Source organism: Dasypus novemcinctus, chromosome 25, assembly GCF_030445035.2.
Source record: "Dasypus novemcinctus isolate mDasNov1 chromosome 25, mDasNov1.1.hap2, whole genome shotgun sequence".
Taxonomy (NCBI): Eukaryota; Metazoa; Chordata; class Mammalia; order Cingulata; family Dasypodidae; genus Dasypus; species Dasypus novemcinctus.
The window spans coordinates 34,749,824-34,773,797 of NC_080697.1; the positions used below are offsets into that span (position 1 = coordinate 34,749,824).

A 23,974-nucleotide genomic window follows, 5' to 3' on the forward strand; every position below is an offset into this window, starting at 1 on the left:
AAATCTGTGTTCCAGTTTTCTCTTCTTCAAACAAGGGGATGATGATAGTACCAACCCACAGAGTTGTTACAAGGCTTAAATACACTTGGCATTTGTAAAGCACTTAGGGTTTGGCATAATAAGCACTGTGTAAGTGTGTGTTAAATAAAATAAGTAAGCATATTTGCCCATGGCCATGCAGGCATTAACTGATGAAATGAGTATCTGAATCCAGGTCCAACGGGCTTCAAAGCAGATGCTCTAATCATGTGCAGGTGAAGGTATAATATAAGCTCCTCAAGGGAATGGATCATTTCTTATTCCTCACTTTATTTCCTACCCCACACATTGGTTGGTCCCTGGCCATCACACAAGTTTTATAAGTACTACTAAAAGAATAAAATCTGAAGAACTGATTAATAGCTGTCTCTGAATAGAGATTACAGACACTAAGGAACTACTAGGGCCCACCTGACAAAGAAAAAAGTAAAGAGATCATAAAAGCCTCTCATCAGGTAACCTATAACCTCCACATTCCATTCTGAGTATCTTTATTTTAGGAACCTTCACCTTAACAAATTTCCCCAAAAATAAGAGGCAGGGTGATGGGGAAGGTGGTAACCGCGGCTTCTCCATTCCTTCCCTATCTGATAGACTCTACGAAGTCCCAACATTGACACCAGCTTCCCTGGTAACTGTCACAGGGACACTGGTCACTATCACCAAAACAACTCGCAGGGGTTAAACTCTCAGCCCTCTTAGACAATCTTAACTGACTCCTACAGTTTTAACGCCTTATCTCTGAACCTCCCTAATACGGAACTACTTTGGACCCACTGAGTAAAAGAAATACAGAACCAGGCTTGGCAGCGATCTCTCTACTAATAAATAGTAATTTAGCAATATAAACGTAATCCTTGGAGTCCTGCTGGATACAGAACAAAACCACAGCTAAGAAAATGTCTAACCTTGGAACTCCTTCCTCCAGGGCAGCCGGCCAGGCAATCTCAACCCCTTTCTTCTGCACAAGGTCACAGGTACAGTTCCTAAATGCATTAAGTCATTCAAACTTGTTCCTTCTTTTTTGGGCTCTACATTCACTAATTTGACTTTTTTTAACCACTGCCCTCTAAGAATTAGTCCCTTTCCTACTGCCAGAGAAACGAAAATTTCTAGGAACCAATAAGACTGGACAGACCAGGAACACCAGGCTTCATGCCCTGCAATCTAAGCTATATTTGCTGACCAGTTGTATATTCATTCTGGGGACGCATCATTGAATTATATAGTCAAAAATCCCTGCTCCCATGAAGCTTATGATCTGATGGGGGTGGGGCAGTAAAAATAAATTTAAAAGATTATGTAATACACTAGGAGGTGATACATGCTGGGGAGCTGGATCAAGGGAGCTGGGAGTAGGAAGCAGGAGGCAGTTGCAATTTAAACAGGTAATCAGTGAAGGTTTCTCGAGAAGGTGATATCTAACAGAAGTAAGGGAATGAGTCATGTGGTTATCCAGGAGAAGAGAAGATCATTCCAGACAAAAGGAACTGTCAATACAAAAGTTCGGAAGTAGAAATACACCTGAGGTGTTTGAGGCAAGGAGGCAGTATAGCTGGAACAGAATAAGCAAAGGAGAATTGAGAGTATAGTAGATAATGTAGGCTCTTGTTGTTTATCGAACAGACTCTGGTGTTTAAGAAAAATGAATATATTTAGGGGATTTGAATCTCTGAACTGACAATGTGATAGCCAGGTCCTGAGCCTCAACAGACTCCAGCACCTACAATCTGATCTATTGGACTTACCACACTCAGCTAAGATGGAGTTGAAGAAGGACAACCACCACACCATGGAGCCTAGAGTGATTACAACTGAAAATGGGAGGATTGCATCCAGCATCCATGTGGAATCTGAGCCTCCTCTTGACATAGAGGTGCAATGGACACAACCAATCCAATGTCCACATAGAAGAGGTGGCATTGGATTGGGAAAAGTGGACATGGTGGACAATGGGTATGGGGAAAGGCAGGAAGAGATGAGAGGTGGAGGTGTCTTTGGGACATGGAGCTGCCCTGGATGGTGCTTCAGAGGTAATCACCGGACATTGTAAATCCTCACAGGGCCCACTGGATGGAATGGAGGAGAGTATGGGCCATGATGTGGACCATTGACTATGAGGTGCAGAGGTGCCCAAAGATGTACTTACCAAATCCAATGGATGTGTCATGATGATGGGAACGAGTGTTGTTGGAGGGGGGAGAGGGGGGGTGAGGGGTGGGGTTGAATGGGACCTCACATATATATTTTTAATGTAATATTATTACAAAGTCAATAAAAAAAAAAAAAACTACAAAAAAAAAGAAAAATGAGGAATCAAATACCAGCAACATTAATCCCATCAACAAATGTTTCCAAAGTGCTTACTCTATGCCAAGCTCTACAATAAGTGCCATGGAATCAAACAAATAAGACAAGGTCTCTGCACTCAGAAAGGTCACAGTCTAATGAAGAGACAAATAATTGACTGCAGTGCAATGTGGTCACCGCTAGACAAGAAAGCAGTACATGTGGGGCTCTAAGACAGCAGAGGAGGAGAATCTAATCACATCCTCTGAGGAAGTGATGCTTGCTGAACTTTACAGGATAGGGAGAGATAACATAATGAAGGAAGTGGCTTTACAAGCAGAGGAATGACATGCACAAAAGGATAGTGACATGGGGCGATGCAACGTGTTCAATGTGGCTGAGACAAAGAGGACAGATGGGGGAAAATTAAGAGATGGGGCTGGAAAAATAATCTGGGGCCAGATCAAGGAGGGCTTTGTGGACTCAAAGTTTGGTCGTTATCCAAAAAAGGATGGGTTTAAGTTCAAAAATTAAAGACCAAATCTTCATTTTAGGAAAACCACTATGACAGCAGTGGAGGCCAGGAAGCTCAGTTAAGAGGCTGTTAAGGGAAGTGGATGTGGCTCAACAAACAGAGCTTCCAACTACCATACAGGAGGTCCAGGGTTCGATACCCAGGGCCTCCTGGCCCATGTGGCGAGCTGGCCCATGTGAAGTGGTGCTGCCCACATGGAGAGCTGATGCAGTAAGATGACACAACAAAAAAGAGACACAGAGAAGAGACAATATAAGACATAGCAAACTAGGGAGCTGAGGGGAGAATAAGAAAAAAAAAACAAAAATAGAAATAAAGATCTTAAAAAAAGACCTCAAGGGTCTTTCATTTGAAAAAATATTTTTTAAAAAAGAGGCTGTTAAATAATCCAGAGGCTGTTAAATAATAATCCTGATAAATGACAGAGGTATGAATTTCAGCTGAGGAATGGAAAGGGATCAGGGTCAAGAGAGATGAAAGCAGCAGGATAATCTACAGGACTAGGGAGCCAACTGGAGGCAGTTGGTGCCATCCTTTCCCGAAGGGTGCACTGGGTCAAACTGTAGGAGATGACTGAGATCGGGCTAGGTGGCACCTCCCGAATTCTCACTTGAAGCAAGAAAGGACAAGGCTGCTAGGCTGGTAGAAGATGGAGATAAAACTGTGCCCTCTGCTTCACCTCCAGGGTGCAAGCAAGATGTTCAAGTGAGACAAGTCTACAAAGGGAATGTCTAGTACCAGGCATAGGGGAATCAGAGCAGCAGGAGGAGCACAGGAATATAAAATGCAGATGCTGGGGATATGCTGGGGATACCCAAAGGCCAGCCAAACAAGTAGACCCACAGCCTCAGGTACACAGCTGAGAAAGAAACAGAGCCTCAACACAGGAATGAGCTAGCAAAGGCATGACGAGAGACTGGGCCTCTAGAAGAAGGCAGCGTGATCATACAAATGACTTTCTTATATTGGCATTCCACTAAACAGGTAACAGGTATCGTTTCGGAATTCAAACCCAAGTAAGTCTGTCTGATGCCCAGGCCATTACCACTATGGTAGAAGCACATTAAAACTGAGGCTTAAAATTAGACATGATTTGATTTAAATTCTATTCGAAGTTCTTCTTGACTCAGGAAAGTGTAGAGCTCAGTTAGAGAAAGGAAGAACACACAGCAGGACGCAGAGCCTGAAAACCAAGTCAGGAGTCAAAAGGAAAACTGTCATCTGCTCCTGAGAAGAGACATGATCCTAGCTAGAGGGAGAAGAAGGATTCACACCAGAAAACTTGTCCAACAGACAGAAAGGCCTAACCACTGCTCTACCGTCCATCTATCCTGCTGGCAGGGAGAGGAAATTTCTCTTGCCCTGATTAGTATAAGAAAAAGGAAGGAAGTGGCACAGGGAAAGTGACCAACGTAAAACCACAAACCAAAACAAACCTTTGCAGTGATCCCCTCCCCAGGAAATCAGTAGGTTTGTGCTGTCAGGAGGCCAGAAACTGAACTGTCTGTCCCCCAACAGGTGGAACGAGCCTCGAGCCTCCCTCACATACCTCAAACTCCAGGTCACACAGGCCCCGGTAAGCCCAGGCTTGCAGTGGAGATCACAGGCCCAGCATCTTGTCTTTGCTGTTGTTAGAGACTGCTGCTCCCTGCGTGCCTGTTCTCATCAAAACTCTCACCAATCCAGTCATTCAAAGGCTTCTTCAGTGATTAGAAAATGTAGACATTCTCCTAACAACCTTCCCCCAAACAAGGGAAAAAACATCCTTCCCTTCCCCTTACCTGCCCTATTCCCAACCAGCAACGGAAAACAAGAAACATCCTCCCTACCACGTAGCTCAGGAGATGTGTGGGGACTATATTTAGCATCTTGGTTTTCAGCAGAACCCAGGTCCATGTGCAGAAGCTGCTCTGCTTCCCTCCCTCCCTTCTCTCCCCCTCCTGCCTTCCTGCCGGCTACATCTACCCAGGGAAAGCTTCTTGCAAACGAGTTGGAGACTGCCCTCTGGGAAATCAGCCAGAGCCCCATTTTTTTTTTTTCTTCCTAGTTCCAGTGATCTCCCAGGCCCTGCGCTCAGCCCTGGGTTCCTGTAAGACTTGTGCATGGTAAGTCAGCTCTACCAGGATGGAGCTGCACTACTCAGCCTTGTGACCCAGGCACACGGTGGTGAGCTTGCTCACTGCAGCCTGTACAGCAGTACCATCTCTGGTCCTCTGGGTCTTATAAGCCACCTCACTGGCCGGGTAAGACCTTGAGCAACCAGCCATGCTCACTCCAGCAGTTTGTTATGACTGACCTGGTATTGCCATAGCAACCATGTCTATATCTTACTACATTTATCAAACCATATGGCAATTATTTGTTTACATATCTGTTTAGTCTGTGAAACTGTGAACTCCTAGAAATCCAAGACACTCTTTATTTGCATTAGAAAATCCCAGTGCCTGAACAGGATAGGCAGACCACTAATGAATGATGTAGAACAAGCAAACACAATAATCTTTTCTTGAAGATACCATGAAGCTGTTCTCAACCGTTAATACCTTCCTTGTCTTAGAGTAAGGCCCCTCTTTGCTCCACACACTCATTTCTATCCCAGACAACAATGACAACTGCCAGGGCCACAGAACTCAGCAATCAATCCAAGCCCACTAAGAGCCCACTGCCTGTCCCCGAATCTAGTGGTGAACACTGGGGGAGAGGCAAGGTACAGTCCTCCAGGGCTATGCACTTCCTCGGTTTTCTCCAGGCTATCTGCCACCAACCATTAAGCTCAGGTACTTTGTCCCTCTCCTAAATACTCTCTTTTATTATCTCCTGCTATCATTTATTCCATGACTTATCCACAAGGAGTCTTTTGTGTGCCAGGTCTTGTGTGCCACACTACCTATAGCCCACTTAGTCTTCCAGGTCCAACAAAGGTTCAGACTCCTGTAGGAAACCCCCCACTTCCACACCAGCTACCATGACCCTCCGTCTACTGGCTCCCCCACTAAGATGCTCTAGAACAGCTGTGAGCTAGGCCTCTCCCACCAGGATAATAGCACTCACAGGAGGGGGGGTCACATCTCTTATCACCTTTGCATCCCCACCCAGGGCCTTGCTCAGTGCTGGGCTGAATACTTGGTATTCAGGTGAGTTAATCAAGAGGCAGGGAAGTGGATTTGGCTCAACTGATAGAGTGTCCGCCTACCATCTGGAGGGTCCAGGGATCAAACCCAGGGCCTCCTGACCCATGTGGTGAGCTGGTCCACATGCAGAGCTGATGTGCACAAGGAGTTCCCTGCCACGCAGGGGTGTCCCCTGCATAGGTAACCCCACGCACAAGGAGAGTGCCCCATAAGGAGAGTGTGAAAAAAGCGCAGCCTGCTCAGGAGTGGCACCACACTCACGGTGAGCTGACACAGCAAGGTAACGCCACAAAAAGAGACAGATTCCTGGTGCAGCAGACAAGAATCCAAGCGGACACACAGCGAATGGACACAGAACAGATAATGGGGAGGGAGGGGGGAGACTAATCTAGAGGCAAAGGAGACCCTTTGTCCAGGCCCACAGGAGCTCAGAGGGTGCAGACAACAGAGGCAGGGCTCACGCTCACCCCGAAGGCAGCCACTAAGCAAAGTATGGCCCAGCTGCCAACACCCCCAGAGTGACAGCAAAGTACATCACGGAAGCTACATCAAGGCTGACATGCAGTCGCTCCAGCAGAGGCCCTCCTACCCCAAACTAACTCTGCTCATACAACTCTTCCATCTTTGAATCTGGTTGGCTTCTTTGTCCCTGAATATGAAATGTGAAGATCTAGGGGGTAAAAAAATGATGTAATTTTGAAAAGGAGAAAATAGCTTTCCTCCCATCATGCTCTCCATGTCTCAATCCCCCAAAATCTGTACTAAAACTCCTGTTCTCTGTCACATCTCTATCCTGATTGTCTACTTTCTACCTTCAAATTTCAAAAGATGCATTCCTAAATCAGAAGAAGGCAACAAGGTGTTAACAAGGAGCCAGGGGGAGCTCATTCCAGGCCACAAATCAGCAGCTGCATGGTCTTCCACCTTTCATGCTGTCATCTCGTGAGCAGCTTTTGGAGCTGCAGAAAATGTCACAGAAATTCAGCAGGAAGGAGGCCTATTAATATGCAATTGTGATGATAAAACTAAAATTTCAGTTATATAGCACTAGTTAAGAAGAATATCATTCATAACTTCTTTGTTAACTGAGCAGCATAAATTTACATACATTAGGTATCAAGAGAAATAATATGCACTTGGGTGTGCCAGTTCACATACACATTCTGTTGTCCACTGGGATGCTGAGAAATTATTTTTCGTCTGTGTGACAGCCAGATGGAAAGAAACCATTTACTCATATGTCAAAGATGAACTCTGCTCAGGAGGAAGGGTACAGTTTACTTTGTCAAGCATAAAAAATATACATTATCTATCACCGATTTCCCTCTAGCTGCACAATCACCCTTCCTCAAGGAAAGATCAAAATATAATGATCAAAAGAAATTAGAAAACTATAAAAATAGGGAATTATGACTACAGACAGAGTGGATACCACCCAGCTACCTTCTAAATATCCCTTCTTTCTCAAGGATAACCAAGTGGGTGGGCAGAATATAAAAAAAGAAACAGGCACTGTAAAAATAATACCATGACAGATGATACAAACATTTTTAACACTGAAGGAAAATATAATTCTCTCAAAAGGATATTTTATTGCAATGATAAATAACTCAAGTTTCATGACTTCTTCATGGTTATATGACCAAAAAGTACCTTCTTATCAAAGATATACCATAAATTATACATTCACTAAAATTACAGGAGTTCTTAAAACCTTATAATAAAAGATTAATCCCCAATGCATTTAAATTATAATTATACCTACACTCATAATGTTTTCTAGGCTTTACTCCCCAATCATGCTGCTATTATCTGGTTATTATATAAACAGCACTCTTCCCTGAAATAGCTAATACCACTAGTAGCGGTAGTAACAGTTACTATTTACTCTCTTCTGATGGAATATACAAATATTTCTAAATTGACTTCTCTAGTCATTCATAAAGACAGTAATGCATAACACACATTACATACACAATACTTTAAGACATTTTTAAAATACAGGCTGGACAAAAGTTTCTAAGCAAACACAATCTGTGCTTGTACACATATATTAGTAAATATTATACCCACATATTAAACAAAATTCATAAAATAATTTTTGAGCACCCTCTAGAGTCTCAGATCATTCTCTGGACAAGAGTTGTAAGATTCTGGTTTGAGTCACACAGCAACTACTTACTAAAGATCTTATTTATGAAATCATTAAACTCTGAGAGGCCATTTACTCAGCTGTAAAATGTGCCTTAAGATATGTCCCATCCAAAAAGTGTTTTGAAAAGAGTCTAGTATCAATAAAATTACTTAAATACATAAATATAAGAATTGTTTAAACTTAATTTTATTTAATTTTTTCAAAAAGAGAGAGAGCTCTAGCATTCAGTAGTTTGCAACTTGGTTTCAGGAACTAGGAATACAAACACAGGAAAACAGCCCACAATGTAAATGTACGTCTGGTTTATAAGCGATTAATCCCTGAACAATATTTCAGGAGGGCAGGACATGCTGGTGTTCAATATCAGTCCCTCCCTTCAGAGGGCATATGTTCTTATAATTAGAGCTGAAGTAGACTCTGCATGCCCTAACAATGTAGGATGTGGAGATTAAGGAGGCTACTAGCAATAAACAAAAACCTCTCAGCCACAGTTGAGCCAGTGAAGAGCCTGAGGGGTAGGTGGGTAGGATTATAGCTCTATTAGAAGGGAGTGAATCCAGTTTAGAAAGCCACCAGATTGCTCCTAGCACGAGTACCTCCTACCAGGGAAAAAGAGAATATCTTAACTTGGTTTCAACACCAACTCCCCTCACCCCCAAGGGTTGGGATGGCACCTCTGGCTCCACTGACCACCACCCCCCCATTCCAGCTCCACCCTACGCGGTGCCCAGGATACACACCCATCCAACAGCAGGGAGAAGGGGCTGCCTCCCTAACTGAGGAATCCAGCCTGCAGTCTCTCCCCAAAGACCGGGCAGGGTCAGCCTCAGGAGAGAGGACACCTGCTGGCCGGGTCAGGCAGAGTGAGCACAGATTTGATAGACTGCTGACATTTTCTGTGGATGGGCAGTAGGTTTCTTTTTTCTAGGCTCCTTTGCGACCTAGTCCCTGACTCCTTCCTGCCAACAGCCCAGGCCTTCAGAGGGAGAGAAGATGGAAACAAGTCAAGCAGGATAGTCCTTCTATGGCCGTCAGGGAGGACCTTTTAGCAGGAGGCCAGAGCTCAGAACAGGAAAACGTCCGCACAGGCTTACTCCAAGCATTTCCGCATTATTACTGAGGTCCTGCAGCAGGGGGCTTTAAAATTACAGACTTCCCAAGATGGACGGTGCTTTTCCAAATTGTGAATAGATACTTCTCAGATCAAGAAATAAGGTGGTAGGGTTCAATGGGACCTCATATATATATATTTTTTTAATGTAATATTATTACAAAGTCAATAAAAAAAATAATTAAAAAAAAAAAAAAAAGAAATGAGCAAAAGGTATTTCGGGGAACAAAAGCCCAAAGAGAACAGCAGGAGACCTGTCTGAGTCCTGTGTGGGCTCATGGAGAAGACTCTGCTCACCTCAAAATACATTTTGGTAATTACTCTGTATATGTGCATTTAATATGTTTTATTAAAAAACAAACAGGTATTGAATGAACAATTGAATTCACAATTGATCTTATTATATTTTATTTTTAAATGGTAGGTTCCTAAAAACACAAGTTTCTATTTTTAATATTATTAAATTATAAGGTTCACTTCTAGTATGCGGCATTATTCTCTATAGGCAAGGCCACAGCAGCCAGAGATCAAAAACACACCTGAGCACCAATTACATGCAATGCACTGAAGGCAGGTGCCCGCACAGGAGCAAGCACACACGCAGAGCAGCCTCTGCCTTCCAGGTGCTTCTCCATGTCACGCGTTCCGTAAGTTTTCCTCTGGTAGAAGCACTGCTATTCCTTCAGGTGTTGCACACACTGAATGGAGGAAGGAATATAGGCCTGAACCAACCAACCAACCACAGATGGTAACCACAAACTCTAAGACGGACCTGGCAAATGAGGAGATGCCACCTGACCACCTGCAATACGTCCCTTCCTTTTTATTCCCAATGCCCTAACATCTAGACCCCAAGAACCACTTTCCTAGGCAAGTACCTCCCCACCTCCAATCTTCCTCCCTTTAATGCTCTCCCATGGTGCTCAGACCAGTCTTCCCTCTTCCCTAAGCACAGCTCTGTTCACTGCACTCCCCAGCTCTAAAGCCTCTGATAATTCCCTTTATCCCAGCATTCTTAACCCTCCATAATGCTGCTCTGATCCACTTGAAATATGGATTCACTTATGACCTGGAAGTAAAATTAGGACCAAAGAAGCAAAGGTACTTGATTTCATTTAATATACATTTCCAAGGGTAGAAAAGGCTAATTCCATAGGTATCAAGTTCGTGGTCACTGCAGCAAGCAGGGAGGTTTAGAATGGGGCAAAGGAGTTACATGGAACACCAGACTAACCGACTCCAAGGTTTCTTACAACCCAAATATTTCGTCCGGGGGCTGGACCAGACTATATACTCACACTCAATGTTCTAAACCAGCAGAGAGTAAACTTTTCTATAAAGGGCGGTGAGTCAATATTTTAGGTTTTGCAGGCCACATACAGTGTCTACCACATAATTTTTATGTTTTTTTTTTCCTTTTACAACTCTTAAAATCCCAAAACAAGATTTTTAGTGTACATTCTTTAGCATCCAAAAACAAGGCTGTGGGTTGCAGTTGCCTGACTCTGCACTGACCAAACAAGGCCACTCTGAGTTCCCTGATGCCAACTTAAATATCTCAACTTAAGCTACACCCTTCTGTGCCTCCTTCAGTAAAATTCCCTTCCTACAGAGGAATGTAAGCGCTGAGGAGGGAAGGCTAGGATCATATCCCAGCAAACAGGGAACACTTCTGGCCGTTGTAGACAACCACCACACCACACTGTTGCAGAACACTTTATGCTTCAGAACATGAGGCATAACCAGGTTTGTTCCAATGCTGGATGGATATATGGATGGATGAATGGATGGATGGACAGATGGTTAAAGGGGATCAAAGAAGTGAGCCAGAGAGTAACTACTTTAAGAATTCAGAGAAGGAAGTGGTTCTGATGGACTGGGATGTTAAGGAAGGTTTTAAAGGAAAAAGGACATGATTAATACGTTTTTCAATGAAGAAATTAGAGATTGGGATGCTTTATAGAGTAGAGATTTCAATAATATAAGATTTCCCTTTTCTTTCTGTTTCAAAGGATGGTATGACAACCTTGATTTTGCAAATGAAAACTAATTTATTTCCCAGCATATAATAAGCCTTCGGAAGGGAAAGGTGTAAAGTCACAAAATCAAAAAAGATTACCTGGACCTTCACATTCAACAGACATTTTCTGAGAACCTACTATGTGCTAGGCCCCAGGCTGGGCTCTGAAGATTCAAAGAGAAGGAATACTTGTTCCTTACCCCAGATGCACTCAGTCTGGGATAAGGGTGGCCAGTAAGTGCAAACAGAGGGAACCCTGGACTTTGAAGACCCCTGCCCCCAAAAGGCAGTGCCAGAACACTCTGAGGTCAAACAGGAAACCACATGGTTAACACCAGTCTCTAGCCGGCTAATTTTCTCTCCCCTTCTACTCTTTAACAGCAGAGATCTAAGGCCCGAGAGCTATCCTCACATAAGCCTACATGTCCCAGAAACAGATTTCTACATTACCTTGTCCAGCTATGGCCCAAACTCCATTCTGAAAGACAATAAAATGCCTCATCTGGGCCAACACTCAAGGAAAGCGTTGTTCTGCATAATATTCTCAGTGAACTAAGTATCATCAAATTACACAGTAAAACTCAAAAACTATTTTGATGGAGATTTTCCTCAATGGATTACATGATTCCCTGCCCGCCAAATAGAGAACTCTGTTTTGACTCCTTTTGATGACCAATACATACATCAAAAAACATACTCTACTGTGAGTTTGTGAAAGCCTCAGGGATTCCTCAAGTAGGGAAAGGTTCCACACTTATAGGCTAGTCTAATTCTTCTCTCTTTGCCTTCCTTCCACTGACCTCAGCCATTGGGCATTAGGTCTCTGCCTTTTTTATTTCACTGAAAGACCTCTTCTGAGAGCCTAAAAATGACATGTCCCTGGCCTACAAAGAAACTGGACTTTATAGTACTTTCTTCTTACAACAAGGGTTGTCTTTGCTTTTTTCCAGGTTCTAATGCATGCCCTATGGTTGCCAGCTTTAATTATTCAAGCTAATGGTACATTTTCCTTTGGAAAAACAATATTAAATGTCTGAGGCACTCATTTGCTGACTATCACTCCCTATTTCAAACAGTCGGAACCCTACAGCAGCTGATCTTAGGGACAGGAACACAGCCCTGAAAATGTTATCTATCAGGCTTCACTGGCTTAGTGTGCAGATGCTTGTGGGATCCAAAGCGGTTCATAAATTAAAAGAGCAAATAAAACAGGAGCCCTTCAGATATTTCATATTAGCTACAACTAAAGCAATTCTGCTGTAAAATCAATCAAACCTCCTTTATTTCGCTCTGACCATAAGGAAAAAAACTGTGCACTTAAAAAATTAAGCTCCTTCCAACACTGCTAAGGAAGGTAATAAATCCTTTTAAAAGATTGAACCCAGTTCTGGAAAAACTGAAAGGAGGGAGCATATTAGGGATGGACACCAACTTTAAATGTCATCAACCAAAGCAGCAGCAGGAGTATGACTTGAGAGATGCAGGAAGGTCTCTCTGCCTAAAACCCCAAATTCAAGCTTTACTTGAGTCATCACTGGGTGGAATATACTCTTCTGAAAAGAAAACACAGGGTCCTAAGGATCTGGAATCATACAGGGGGAATGAAGGTCAAGAGAGAACCCAAGAGAAAAGGTGGGGAGAGGGGATGAGAACTTTAAAGCTTTCCCTACTGCCTGGACTGCAGCCTAAGCAACCTAGACCTAGTCCCCAGGGAAGACACAGAGCCAGGAGGGTGGAGAATGGAAGAGAAGGGAGATGGGAAAAGGGGAAGAGCCATTGTGTTCACATCGTGGTTTCTCCTGAGGGGTATCCCTGTTGGCACACAGATCCAGTAGGACCTCTTCCATATCGAAAGCTTACAACCTGGCAAGCTACAACCAAGGCAAACAAAAGCTACAGGTTCTGACAGTCCATCAGCTGGCCACAGAGACAGAAAGTAGATTAGTGCTTGTCAGAGAGTGGACAGGGGAAAGGGTAGTGAGTGGTAATGGGTACTGGGTTTCTTTTTAGAATAACGAAAATGTTCTGGAATTACAAGTGATAGTTGCATAACTGTGAATATACTAAAAATTACTTAATTGTGCACTTTAAAATGGTGAATTTCATGGTATATAAATTATGTCTCAATTTTTTTTAAAAAAAAGTAAACAAAACAAGTTGCTCAGGGAGCCAGAGAAAGATTTAAAAATAAATATATATATAATTCAGCACCTACACGTCCTCTTCAGGACTTCAAGTCAGCCATTCCTTGTTGATTTTTATTCCTACCATTTATTCCACAGCCTTTTCAAATCCACTATATGTGCCACAAAGAACCCTAGGATTCTCAGGACAGAAAGGAAAATGAGACATTTTCTAGTCCAAACTCCTCATTTTAGAGACCAAGATGCTAAGGGCAAAACTTGCTCAAGGACACAGCAGGTGGAGGCCAAATGAGAACAAGAACCCATATCCTATAACTCCTTGGCTAGTGTTCTTTCCACTCCACAAAAGCACGATCAAATTCAATGGGCAACCACTACCTTATTATAGAGAGCACACCTTCCAATAATGACAATTCCGTCTCTCCCAAAACCTAGGGAAAAGCTATTAGGTCACTGATATCAAAAAGTTAATACTTAAACAGTCAAATTATTTAATGACTGCAAAATCCTGTGATCATTAACACAACCTGCTTTTTACCAGAAGCAAACCACAACAAGGACATAAACCAAAGACCAAAGCATGCAGCTTTCACTGCTTGGAGGTAAAACAGCAAACTTAATAGGATTCCAGCTCAAAGGCCAACCACCATATTTATTCCAGCAATGATCTGGGGAAGGAAATTTTTTAAGGGGGAGATAAGGGAGGTAATATTTATTTTTACCTCTATACTCTAAAAGTACATCAAGAAAAAAGTAGAGAAGGCAATCAGAAAAAAGAAGGGAGTGACAAGAGGCAGACGGTATTGAAGACAGAGGTAGACAGAGAATGTTAAGAGCTAGAAAGGCCCTACAGTCCATCTCATCCCCCCTCATATTACAAATGAAACAACTGAGGCTAGAGCAGTGCAATGACCTGCCCAAGGACAAAGAGCCAGCTAGTAACAGGCAGGGGCTATAACAGGAATAAAATCAGCACCAAGGCCTGAACGCTCTCCTTTCTTTCAACCTCTCCCAGAAGTCCCCTAACTGGCAACATGATAATGACTTCCTCTCCACCCAAATCTGCCTGAACATGCCACATCCATGATTCATCCTTCGTGGCCACCTCTTAAAACACAGATTTGCTGACACAGAGAAGCACTCCATGGCTCTTGGGTCCTTCACACACAGTCCTCAGCTCACAGGGGAGCCAGAGCTGTACTTTCAACTCACTTCATGGCAGTTAAGGTCACTTAATAAACACTTCTGATGCTAAGTAGTTGTCCAGGGGTTTAAGTGTTTGAAGACCCTTCCTAGGCGATCACACATGCCAGCAACAATAGGAACTGGCCAGCTAAAGATCAATAATTATCATCCAGCACTAAAGAAGCCCACAGAAACACCTAAGGATGAATCTTTACAGGCAATAAAGATCCCAGCAGGTGACTGTCAGGTGGTGCACCAAAGGACCAACAGGGGTAGGACCTTGACAGACAGACGCTAAGGAGGGCTCAGACAGCTTGCTCCAGAGCCAGAGGCTTGGCTGGGGTTCCAGGTTCTATCAGGGACTAGTTGTTTGACCTGGGACAAGTTAGTTAACGTGTCTATGCCTCAGTTTCTTCAAGGATAAAACAGAAAGAACACACGGACCTACCTGGTAGGACTTTTGAGAGGATTAAATGCTTAATTTAAAAAACCAAAAGCACAGTGCTTAACACATAATTCAGGCTCAAAGAAATATTAGCTGTTGTGGTAGCTGTTATTGTTTAAAAAGAAATACTCTTAATAAGAATGTGATTTCCTCTGCAAAGCTAGGAAAAGGGGCTACCAAACCCTGATAAAAGACAAGGGAATTCCTCATTAGAGGGATCCGTCTACCCAATTTTATTGGGTAAAATCACGTTGGCAAAGCCATCTTCAACATCCAATGGAAAGAAGACCTCACTGATACCATTAGCAGGACAGGGCACCTACCAAGGTAGCAGCAATGCCTTCCCCCAGTTGCTGGCTCTGCAGGGCTGAATAAGGAGGAACAATTTCTGTAGCAACAAAGATAGATAAGGCAGGGAAGCAACACAATAGCAGCAAGGATTTACCAGAAGCACCCGTTGAGAAATGCAATCCATGTGACTTAGTAAAACTACAGCAAGAAAGAGGCATCCATGGAAGGGCCTTCCTTTTCTGTCACAGATGCCACAGAAGCAGATGGCTGCTAAAAGAAATAGCAGACTCTGGTGTCAAAATACTTGCTCCAGTCCTGGCATGATCACTTTCTAACTCCGTGCTATTGGTAAAGATGCTTTACTTTTCATTTGTAAAATAGGGTAATTGTACCTACCTTAGAGGTTGTTTTTTTTTTTTTAATTAATGAGTTAATACATAATGTATATAAAGACCATAAAGCAAGCCTGGCAACACAATAAGTGCCCAGTAAATGTTAGAAAGAAAAGACAAGGGGTAAAACAAATCAACCAGTGATTGCATAATGCTTCAACTGTGTTCTGGATACCTCAAATATATTCATGCAACAACAGCATCATTTCAAATATGTAACCTCACCAAAAACAATGCAGACTGCAAAGTCTCCCTGAAAACTCTGGGTAGAAGATGCCCATGTATCTACTATCACTTCACAATCAAACTTGCTCTCCAGAGTCAAGGGCAGTGAATGAATGAGATGGCAAGAAAAGTGAAAACATGAGAACTGGCTTGCAGAAGCGGCCCAGGTCAGAGACTTAACTAGAGGACTCAGAAGACGCAATTTGCAGGTTTACTGAATTTTAAGGCTGGCATAAATACATGAACTAACCTATAGGGCCCTATGTGGAACTGCCAAGTCCTGACCTTGGAAAAAATGCCAAGTGTATCATTCATGCCAAACCACAACAGGCATCTTCACCCAGCCCTAGCTAGCAGGTCTTCTAAACACCTTGAATACTTCATAAGACTCTTCTACCAATAAACTGATTACCCTGGCATAAGGTCTAACTTTTCTCAGTTACTGAATCTTAGAACCAATTCATGATGATGACAAGATAATAATTGAGATTGTTTAAATGGCACTGTTAGAGAATCAACCAACCATTTCAAAAAACAATTAACTAAAAGAATCTTACCAAACCTGAATTTTTAATTTGAATTCAAAGGGCCCATAAACCTGGATGAGAAAAAGAATTGCACCTGATTTTCTATTAACCTCTAATTCAAATTTAGCACTTTCTTCAATTATGAATGCATGTAACACACCGGATAGTATTAGCAGTATCTGTGGCTCTGTCACCAACAGAAATAAAAGATATATTGATATCACATTACAAGAGTTGGAAATCTCAAAATAGTGTTTGTTTATGCTCATCAATACAGCAAAATTAGTATATTTAAGCAAGGCACATAAGGACAAAAATTGTGTATTACTTATAAAGGTGACTAGAAATCGCAAATCTGCAGAGACAGAAAGCAGATTAAAGGCTATGAGGGATGTGGAGGAAAGGGGGAATGTTTATAAAAGTTTAATTTTTTTTAAAATTAAGATATTTATTGACTATATAAGGGATTTGAGATTTAACTTGATATCAATGCTTTAATAAAGAAGCATACATTGGTATGACACCAATTTTTTAGATAGTTTGCTAACTGAATTTCAATCAATAATGGTTTCCTTTGAAAACCTATGTTTTGGTTTATGCATTAAAAACATCATTCTGAAAAGAGGTCCCACAAGTTTCATCAGACTGTCAAAGGGGTCCATGGCACAAAAGAGGATAAAATGAAAGGGTACACAAAATATGAGATTATAAGTGCCTTAAAGGAAGGAACTAGTCACTCCCGGGGCCAGACATATACATTTATGAATGAAAGAAGTCAATACTGTTAAATTTCTTTATAAAACTGACCATCATCATAAAAATAGAACCCAAGCATTCCAGCTCTGGTTGATGGTCCATTTATTTCAAGACAAAGCTCACATGATAAAACAATAGTGGTACAAAACCTGGAAGGGCCCTGGCGATTCATTTTCAGGACACACAATACAGAAAAGGTTTAAGCAAAGAAAACAGGTTGATATTATGGAATGAATTCATCACCTCTTTTCAATTAAGGAAAGATGAGTGCTTGGGGATCTGAATTGGGGACAGCATTCAAGTCATCTTATGCAGCCAAGAAAATTTCACCTGCTATCATCTGCCTGGAAACAAGGCAGAAGAGAGCAGAAAACACTATCCCTCTTGCCCCAGTCTACACAGCTGAGTTTTAATCTCTCCCTGATTAGTGTCTGCAGCAAAACAACTCTTGAGGATTGATCCCAATACAAGTTCTATCACCAGTCCAACTTGAACAGACACAGCTGGCCTTGACAATGGCACTTAGAACACCAGAAAGTGCCAGCTTCACTAGGGGGACACTGAAAGGTCCATTCTTAAGGTGGCCTAAATGAACTTGAGTGAAGCGGATTTGGCCCAACGGATAGGGCATCCATCTACCACATGGGGGGTCCAAGGTTTAAACCCAAGGCCTCCTGACCCATGTGGTGAGCTGGCCCACGTGCAGTGCTAATGCGTACAAGGAGTGCCATGCCACATAGGGGTGTCCCCTGAGTAGGGGAGCCCCACACGCAAGGAGTGCACCCCATAAGGAGAGTCACTCAGCACGAAAGAAAGTGCAGCCTGCTCAAGAATGGCGCCGCACACACAGAGCTGACAACAAAAAGAAACACAGATTCCCGTGCCGCTGATAAGGATAGAAGCGATCACAGAAGAGCACACAGTGAATGGACAGAGAGAGCAGACAACGGGGGCTGGGGGGGGAAGGGGAGAGAAATAAATAAAAAATAAATCTTTAAAAAATATATAAATAAATGAATGAACTTGACTTGGCTGTCATCTCCTTTGGGGCAGGAATGATGTTTTTTACACCTCAATTCCACCAGGACAGAGTAACAAAAATCTGTGAGCAGCTCTTGATGGCTCTTCTTGCACAATGGATCACAACTGGACCTTCTTACCACCTCCACTGCTACCACCCTAGGCCATGTCACTCTAGCCTGGATGATGGCAATAGTTCCCTAACTTGTCTCTCTCTTTCTCTCATGTCTTGCTACTCTATTCTTCCCAGAAGAGCCACAGTGAACTTTTTCAGGTATGTTACTCCCCTGCTCGAAACCCCCCAACAGCTTCTCATCACACAACAAAATCCACATTCCCTCCCCCAACACCGATAAAGCTCCGTGTGATCTTGCCCTGCCCACCCCTCTGACTGTCTCTCATTCTTTGTTCCCTCCTCTCCAGAACACTGGCCTCTTTCTGTCCTTCAGACACTTTGAGTCTGCACTCATCTTAGAGACTTTTCACAAGCTATGCTTCTAGTTATAGACCTTCCATGGCTTCCTCCATGCTTCATTCCCAGGTCTCTGCTTAAATGTCACTGCTTCAGAAAGGCCTTTCCTGATTTCAGTTTCCTGATCTGCAAAGTCACTTTCTATTCCCTTTTTCTGCCTAATTTTTCTTAATTGCACTTTTCATTACCTGACATTACATTACATAATTCTTTGCTTACTGCAGTGACTGTCAACCCCACTGGGGGAGAGGCTTTTAAAAAAAGTCAAAGCTCCAGTCTCCACCCAAATCATTTAAAAATCAGAATTTTGTGGGAGGAGGGAAAGGGGGCTGAGAGAGACAATTCTATTTCACAAAAACTACTCAAATGATTCTCATGTGCAGCTAGGGTTGAGAATCTAGAATAGTGCTTCTCAAACGTTAGTGAACATATAAAACACCTGGGGATAGTGGTAAATGTAGATTCTGATTCAGTATATTTGGGGTGGGGTCTGAGAGTCTACCTTTCTAGCAAGCTGCTGGTCCATGGCCCATCCTCTGGGCTGCAAGGGTCTAAAACAGCACTGCCTAATAAAACTTTCCCTGATAATGAAAATGTTCTAAATCTATACAGTTCAATACAGTAGCCTGGACCATGTGTGGCTAATGAACATTTGAACTGTGGCTAGTGGTCTTTTTTTAATCTTAGGGATTACCATTTTGGACAGTACATGTCTAGAATGTATATGCTCCATAAGCAAAGACACCAGTGCCTAGAAACGAAAGGTGTAAGAGAAGAATCACGGATTATTCCAAATTCTTGGCCTGAACAGCCCTCTGCAGATTGGGAGGCAGTGAAAATCCCACCAAAGAGGCCTAGTTGGCCACCACCTCAGAAATGGATAAACATTTGCCTAAGTCAGAAAGGCAGGCAGGCAGGGAAGGTCATATTGAACCACCCTGGTGACTAAAGCATGTGGTAACCCACAGAGGACTACCTTGACTTCAAGATTCAACTTACACTTCATCATACAAAACCCTCCACTAACCACAGGCCCTGTGAGGCAGGAGCTGACCTGACCTCACCCATCCCTGTACATGTGCCAAATGCTGTACACTCTTCTAGTCACAGCCCTCGCAATATATATATTTTTAAAAAGATTTATTTATTTATTTTTATTTCTCTCTCCTCCCCCCCAATGTCTGCTCTCTGTGTCCATTCGCAGTGTGTTCTTCTGTGACCGCTTCTATCCTTATCAGCAGCACTGGGAATCTGTGTTTCTTTTTGTTGCATCATCTTGTTGTGTCAGCTCTCCGTGTGTGCAGTGCCATTCTTGGTCAGGCTGCACCTTCTTCTGCACTGGGCGGCTCTCCTTATGGGGCGGACTCCTTGCATGTGGGGCTCCCCTACGCAGGGAACACCCCTGTGTGGCCAGACACCCCTTGCGCACATCAGCACTGCGCATGGGCCAATTCCACAGGGGTCAGGAAGGCCCCGGGTTTGAACCTTGGACCTCCCATGTGGTAGGCGGACGCCCTATCCATTGAGCCAAGTCCGCTTCCCCCCTCGCAATATTTTATTGCATTGATTTGTTTATAGGTTGTCTGTCTCTCCCACTAGATTGCAGTTCTTTCAAAGAGAACTTATTCCTCTTGGAATAAGAACTATTCCCATCACCTAGCATATACCAAGCACAGTAAAGGACAAAATAAATCCTGGAACAAATGACAGGGTCTGGAACCCACAGAAGTAGCATTAGTACTTTTACTGTTAATCACTAGAAATAAATTGAATTCAACAGGGGGGAATCGCATAAGAAGAAAATATTATTCCCGTGTTAAGTGACTCAAAATTTTCCAGACACATAAATCCAGATTTCAGAATTCAGCATAAAAAGGTGGCCCTAATTTGATCCATTGAGGCTCACTTCTGAAAACATGAATACACTGAACAAGAAGGGTGATGTCCTTCTGACAAGAGATCTAAAAGCTGTAATTCTGGGATTTAGAGGAGCTGCTAAGATTCAGTGTCACATTTTTCCCTGAAAAGCACATAGGCCTGGTTCCCACTGGAACTGCTAGGAGGTAGATATGGCCCCAAGGACAGCAGGGCCCTTGGGAGTCTGTGCATCCAGATGTTCAATCTGCCCCTGCAGTTAGAGCCCTCCACTGTGACAGCAATGAGATTTCCAGGGTAACCAAGGACAACAGGGTAGAAAATTATGGCCCCAGAAGGAAGTAGATTAAAATTTAATACTTCAAGTCAACATCGAATTTATTTTTAAAGCTACATATGTAGCAATGCCAAATAAGCAAGGCAGAAAGGATGGTATTACAAAGAAGAGTCTAACTACAGGCAAGTATATTCTAAGTATGTATACAATTTTCCCCTATTTTGAGAATATTTCAAAGTGCCCACAAGCTCCAAGAAACCAAGACAGAAATAAAACCAAAAAAAAAAAAAAGGAAAAAGAAAGGGGAAAAAAGCAAAAAGCTCCCTTTCAGATTTAGGCCACAACTACTTTTTTCCTCCATTATTTCCAAAAACACAACAGACTCCATTTGTGGTATCAGACTTTGCTAAGTTTGCTAAAATTGTGGAAAATAATTACTTCACCCAGAGAAAGTGCTCTTCACCAAGTGAAAATTTAGAAATATATCTATGCTCTCATGTGCATATCACACGCCAAGACAACAAACTGGTTAAAAAATATGGATGGATTAATGGATATCTAGTACTTTTCATTCACCCAATCATTCAACCTTTATTCATCCATTTTCTTCCTGTCTCCCCCCATGTAAATATTATCCTTTGCTCACTCTAACGGATTCTCTGGTCTAAAGACCCTTACTAAATACTGTGGATTAACCAGAACATAATCTGATAAACAGCACTTACGGAGGCACTGTGCTAAATTTCACATGCATTATCTCATTAAATCCTCACCACCAACCTCTGAAGTAGATGGGTATTGTGGTCCTAGCTTTAAAACTAAGGAAAATGTGAAATTTTAGGGATCTCTCATGGAAGTTCACACATTGGCAGGAGGTGGAGTCTGATCTTGAACCCAATCTATCTGACAAAGGAGTAGTTTACAGAATTCAGCATTGTTAAAGTAACAGGAAGCAGGAGTTTCTGAAAATACCATGGAGCAAACTCCAAATTCCAGCCCTTCCACTTACTAGCTCTATAACCTTGAACAAATTACTTAACCTCTCTCTGCCTAAATTTCCTCATCTATAAAGCAGGGATGAGGAATGAATACAACAGAAATAAGGGCCATGGTATAGAGTAGGGAATCAATAGCAACTAATATTATTCCACCTACAGGTGTACAATTGTAAAATGATTTTCAGCAGCTATAACCTACATTAGAAATAATAGGTTCACCAAGATTAATCAGTTTTAAATTAGTTTACTAATTCTGTGACTCTCCTAAACACAGAACAGAGAGCTTGCAAATTTTGCATTTATTTTCTTTCTGTTAGATAAGTATGTTACAATACCCACTCACAAGGCACATCTCAGTAAGGAAAGTAAATGTTTGTTTAAAATCAAAACGTGGGCATCACTTGTTATAAACCATATATGGAACGTTTAGTAATAGAACTGAACACTGAATGCCCCAGAAAAGAGTATTATTTAAAGGACCTACCAGAAAATAAACAACTTCCAAATTTATAAATCCAAGTTCACAAATACCATCGTCTTAATACATATAATGAACTTGCTTAAAATGAGAAAGACCTGCAATCATCTTACCTTTTCTATTTTTGAGACTTTAACCAATTCTTGTGCTTAGATAGCAATGTGGAATAAGCTTGCACTTTAATAAAATCATCAAATGCAATATTTTTTAATCTGCTCAGTAACTGGGCTATAGGGTAATCTCCTAGGCAGCATACAAAGAGAGCTTTGGAATTATATCCTGTAGACTAAAATTAATCAGAGAAAGGGTATGCCAATTTTAATAGTAATTCCTATTTGCCTGGCTTTCCAACATCTGACAATGTTAACAATATTTAACTGACAAACTGCACAAGGAAAAAACTTTAAACACAACCAAGCTTCTTTAAGGCATCATGTACAAAGCTTCCCTCCCTCAAGAAATACTTGGCTGCCTTTTTAGTTACAATCACTCTGTAAACATTTATTAATGGTGTATGTTCAAAACGTATTTCCTCTTGTTTTTAACCACCATTTTTGAAAAAACTTCTTACTCCCAACCCCATCCCGCATCTAAAAGCATCATCTTTTAGCCTTATGATAAAAATAGAACTAAGTGCTCTGGAAATCACAGAAAAGAGGTGGAGAGAGGAGGAAGGGAGACTACCCCAGCTATGTTTACAGAATTCAGAATGATGAACCTGTTACTTCTGATTAAACCTATTACTGTTTATGTTTACTAAGAAAAAAAAAATCTTCCTTTAAAGGAAATCATATTGGTATTTTGTTGTTGTTTTTCCCCCCCTCAGGTAATACCTGACTGCAGATGCTTTGTTCAAGTGGGCAAAAATATGAATGCCAATGATTTATTTAAAGCTCTCTGGTGACCTCCCTTCACTCTCTCTAACCTGTCATTTTCTTCTACTACGGCCCAATTTTAAAACTGTCACCTGACATTCTAGCTAAGAGAAATGTAGTCATCTATTCAATACTGCCATATTTGTGGCTTGTAAACCAGTTACCTAGCATGAGTCAAAGTGCTGGGCGCCTTACACACATCGTCTCTAATCCTCAAAACCCTCCTGAAGAGGGATGGTGACTTTGCACCTTTAAAAGACTTTCCTAAAATGAGGTCTTTTCAGATGGATGGGGAAGGGAGGTAAGACACAGGTAACCAGTAAGCGGTAAGGAAGGGCCTTTGGTGCTCCAATGTACCCTGGACAGGCTAGAATCCGGGTCAGGCCTTCCCGGCTACGGCGGGCACACCTTCCCTGAACAGCCAGCGCTTCCCCCTCGACGCACCGAGCCACGGAGATTCCGTGGCCCCGAGAATCCGGGGAGAGTCGGGGGGCGGGAGGCCGGGGCTGCAGCGAGGGGGCTCAAAGCACCCCCGCTTCCCTCCAGCCCGCGCGCCAACAACTCGGGATGCGGAGCGGGGGGGGGGGCTGCTGCATGAACCAGGGAAACAAGCAGGAGGCTTGAGACACTTGTTCAACGAGTTGCTGAAATCTGCGTTTCGCCGGGGCCAGGCAAGGCTCCCGCAGCGCGGGGCCAGTGGCGGGCGAAGGGAGCGTCTCCCATTCACCCGCCCC

General features: G+C 42.6%; 1 protein-coding gene across 3 annotated transcripts in view; it reads right to left on the minus strand.

Annotated features, from left to right (window-relative positions):
• Window positions 1–23,974, minus strand: part of ASAP2 (ArfGAP with SH3 domain, ankyrin repeat and PH domain 2) — a 211,497-nt gene that overhangs the window by 186,787 nt on the left and 736 nt on the right. The window lies entirely within an intron of this gene.